The sequence below is a fragment of the Alligator sinensis genome, unplaced genomic scaffold (genome assembly GCF_000455745.1).
Source record: "Alligator sinensis unplaced genomic scaffold, ASM45574v1 scaffold1223_1, whole genome shotgun sequence".
NCBI lineage: Eukaryota > Metazoa > Chordata > Crocodylia > Alligatoridae > Alligator > Alligator sinensis.
In genome coordinates, this window is record NW_005842062.1 from 630,845 (window position 1) to 635,130 (window position 4,286).

The window sequence follows — 4,286 nt, forward strand, 5'->3', positions numbered from 1 at the left end:
CTTCTGACTCCAGTGTCCACATCATTAATGAAGATGTTGAACAGTATGGATCCAAGGACAGAGCCTTGGGGGACCCCACTGGTCACAGGACACCACGATGAGTGACTTCCATCAATTACTACCCTCTGGGTCCGACCCCGGAGCCAATTTTCCAGCCAGTGGATCATGGAGGACCCAAGGCGACAATTGGCCAGTTTCTCCAAGAGGCAATCATGGGACACCAGATCGAAGGCTTTTTTGAAGTCAAGATATATGACATCAATCTCTTCTCCCTTGTCCAGGTGATAGGTCACCTGGTCATAGAAGGAAATGAGATTGGTCAAGCAAGACCTACCCACAACAAACCCGTGCTGGCTATCCCTTAAGATGTTGACGTCGGCCAGTCCATTAAGGATGGCCTCTTTAATAAACTTTTCTAAGATCTTCCCCAGGATAGAAGTCAGGCTGATGGGCCTATAGTTAGCCGGATCCACTTTCCTCCCTTTCTTGAAGATAGGCACCACATTGGCCTTCTTCCAGTCTTCGGGCACTACACCAGAGCTCCAAGAGTTTTCAAAGATCCATGCTAGAGGCTGGGCTATGATGCTCGCCAGCTCCTTGAGTACCCTGGGGTGAAGATTGTCAGGGCCAGCTGACTTGAAGGTATCCAGCTTCTCAAGATGTTCCTTCACAAAGTCAGCATTAATGGAGGGCAGGGGATCACCCTCACCCGGACTTCCCGGCCCTGTAGCGGGCATGGGCGCTATGTATTCATAATACAGGGGTATTATGAATTGATTCAGATTGGCTATACGTAGCCTGTAAGTTATCAAAAGTAGATAAAATATTGCTTGTCACAGGGCACCAAGGAGTGCCTGTGCCTTTAAGAGTAGAAACAGCTTAGCAAAGGAGCCTGGCAGGCTACACAGAGCCCCACAGCTGCAGGTTGCCTGAGTAACAGGCTAACAAGGTAATTAGCTGGCACCTGCAGATGGTCAGCTGACTGGAATGAGTCAGAGCCCAGGACACACAAATTCAGGGCTGAGGCTGGCTGGGGGTCACTGTCTCTTTGGCAACTGCCAGGAGAAGGAGCTTCTGCACAAGAGAGTGGTCCAGTGCATCTGGCTGCCTGCTTTGCTACCTGCAAATGCAGTAAGACTCTAGGGGCTCATAAGGTGCCCAGAGATAAAGGGGTCTGGTATTTTAAGTGTGGGAGTTGGCCCTCGTAAAAGGGCAGAGTGCTGCCTTTATTATTAATGTTACGTTGTAGCCCAGGGGCTTAGGTATGTGTTATTGTTTGAACTGGTAGACTGGGAAGAGGCTAATAGGGGGGAGGAGGCCTCATTGGGGCACATGATTGTGTAGATCTCCAGCACCAGAGGTGTGCAGTCTCAGGGGCTGTGGAAAACCCAGCGCCAGGAGAGCACAGCGAGAGGGCTATGGAGAGCTTATTCCAGATGGGCATGGGCTGCAAGGGGCTGGAGAGCCCAGTGCCAGAGGGGCATGAGCTACAAGGGCCAGGGGCCCAGTAATAAGAGGACGTTGTGGGCTAGTGCCTCAAAGCCAGGACCAACACAGTAGACCTAGGCTAGAAGGCCTAGCTGTATCAAAGGGGTGGAGTCTGAGTAAGCCAACGTCCCAACAGAGCATAACAGCAATGTAACACCCATGAGGCATGGAGCATAGTAAAGGGGTGGCTGGAACCACGCAATTGGCCATAAGGCCTGAGGTGCCTTGCGCAGTACCATACTGAAGAGAGGCCTGGCAAAGGGCCTACAGATCAGAGAGCTTGAGTAAGGTTCAGCAAACCAGAAGTAAGCAAAGGCTCATGGGCAGCCTCCTGAGTTATTTTTCCATCAAAGTTGTGACAGGTGAGATAAGAAGGCACCCTCAGGACAGAGCTTGCATGGTTACAGAGCCACCAGGGGTATCACGGCCACCCTTGGGGATCTTGCTCCGTGGCATGCCACACAAAATGAATAACAATCATAGTGGGATAATTGAGTAGATTCACAAAAGCATAGTGAAATTGATAAAATATCTAACTTAGGAACCTTCAGAGGAAATTATATAGTTTTTAGATGCCCCATAAATGAATGAAAAAATGATTTATAGCTGCCAGCAGTTACTGTGACTTGGGGGAAGAATATTCAGAAATTGTACATATAAGACTGTTACGCAGAGTGTAAATGTAGTAGGAAATATTATTGCTTGAGATCAGTGGAATATTAAGTACAGATTTCTTCACTGGAGTCAAAAGCAGTGGAAGTTTTTATTTATGGATTGACTTTATTGCTAAAGGATGCCCAATATACTGTAAACAAACATGGTTCATGAAAATAAAAGTGTATCATAGATTACAGGATCTAGATGTTTAGAAGAGAATTGCTTTTAACTGAAGTGGTAAATCATAATGATTTCCAGATGTTTGGTTCCATTTCCCAGAAGTTTATGAGTACTTATGTTCATAGTCAAATATGAATTGGAAAATATTGATGTGGACATAGACTTCATAAAACACACGTGCCATGATACATTTAAATGTGAAGGTCCCACTAAGATGTCTCGGGGTAGATTTCAGCAGGCAGCCAATAGTTCCAAGTTCTACAAACATGAGAGCAGATATGAAGGCAAGATGCTACATATGCTCTTGAAACTAATAGGATTCATGGCTGGAAACTGGAAGCCCAGCCCATTCCTCAGTTTAGGAGATAAGCTTTCTCAGCTTAGGAGATAAGAAAGATGAGATGAGGGGAATCATATGCTGTTGCAGACACAGAAGAATGCCATGCCATTTTCCAGCAACTTGGGTGAGACTCGTGCCCAAATAACCCCCTGGGTTACAAGGAGCTGCTTTAACCTACCAGCCACACCAGAACACACCTAAGTTATGAGGAATGTATATTTAAACCCTAACCTAGACTTTTGCAAGATAGCATGCCGGGTGGTAAGTAAAAATCCATGCAGAAGTTTATCAATTGTTTTATATAGAAAAAAGTCTCTTCTAGACTTTGGGCCCTGCCATATCTTATTTTCTTACATACCACACCCCCCCAAATAAGACACGCATCTTGTTTTGGGGAACGGAGAGTGAAGAAAAAATATTTTTCTGGAGTTATGTCAACATAGAGAAGAGACAGTGCCTAATCTGAGACTTCTTCACACTCCCTTTCCTGATTAACCAAAAGCTGAAACCCTAGCTGCTGCTGGAGACTGATCTCTGTGGGTAGATCTATGATTTTGAAAAGAACTAAAAACACTTTCCAGTTCAAATAGGAAAAGACAGACCAGGAGCAGCTAACAGACAGAAAAATTGCCAAAGTAATGCTAGCTTGACTAGTTGAAAATCAAGAATATTCAAAAGGAGAGTGGAGTGAAGAACAATGAGCCATTAAGTGAATTTACTCCCTCAGCTGCCTGAGTGAAATGCCACTGCTGCTGCCAGGGATAACAGGAATCAAAGTGAGGTGCTTCTATTCCAGGACAAAACTCAGCTTTCCCATTTAAGACGCACATTCCAATTTTAGCAAGCTAAGTTTTGGGGAAAAGGTGTGTATGCTACATGGCTAATATGGTAATATAAGATCCAGCAAACTATGTGACAGTGAGACTGGAAAAAAGTCCAAAATAACCATCTGCCAAACAAAAACAGGAACAATATCCTCTTCTTATCACCTTAGTAGGTGACCTATCCAGACCCCTCACTGTTGCAGCTGGAGTAGTGGGATAGGCTCCATTGCCAGCATACAGAACAGGAAAGAGAAGTAATGAAATTGGAGGATCACTAGCACTCCGTATAGCACTGTTTTACCAACTTCTACTTGAAATCACTTTTAGGTTGAGATGGTCTCTGTACTTCTAGACTAGAATTGAGCAGAAAATAGTTTCCCCAGGCTATGTGAGTTTTAGACTTTGAAAATTTTCCCTTCCAAAATCCAAATAAGATACCACAATGCCAGGGGCTTTTATGAACCAATGAGTTGTAGGGGGGAAAAAAAAGGTCAATCAATGCTTTAATTAAGATAATTTTGAAATCAGATTTCAATTTTGACTTCAGATGTTTTTAATTGTGCTATGTATAAACTCAAATTTCAAAATGAAAAGTCACTTTGAACTGGAAATAAAAATAATTTGAAAGTGTCAAATGGAACGTTTCAACACTTTCAAAACTTTTTTTGAAACATTTTTCATGTCAGGATTTCTGAAAACTGACCCTCCTCTGTGCACCTTCTCAGTTTCAATAAATAAGCATTTTCTAATGGAAGCCATTTTGTCTTTAAAATTTTGTCACCCCCTAACTAGTAGGG

General features: G+C 43.8%; 1 protein-coding gene across 1 annotated transcript in view; it reads left to right on the top strand.

Moving 5' to 3' along the window:
* GLRB (glycine receptor beta) overlaps nucleotides 1–4,286 on the top strand; it is a 68,043-nt gene that overhangs the window by 33,984 nt on the left and 29,773 nt on the right. The gene's annotated exons all lie outside the window — the stretch shown is intronic.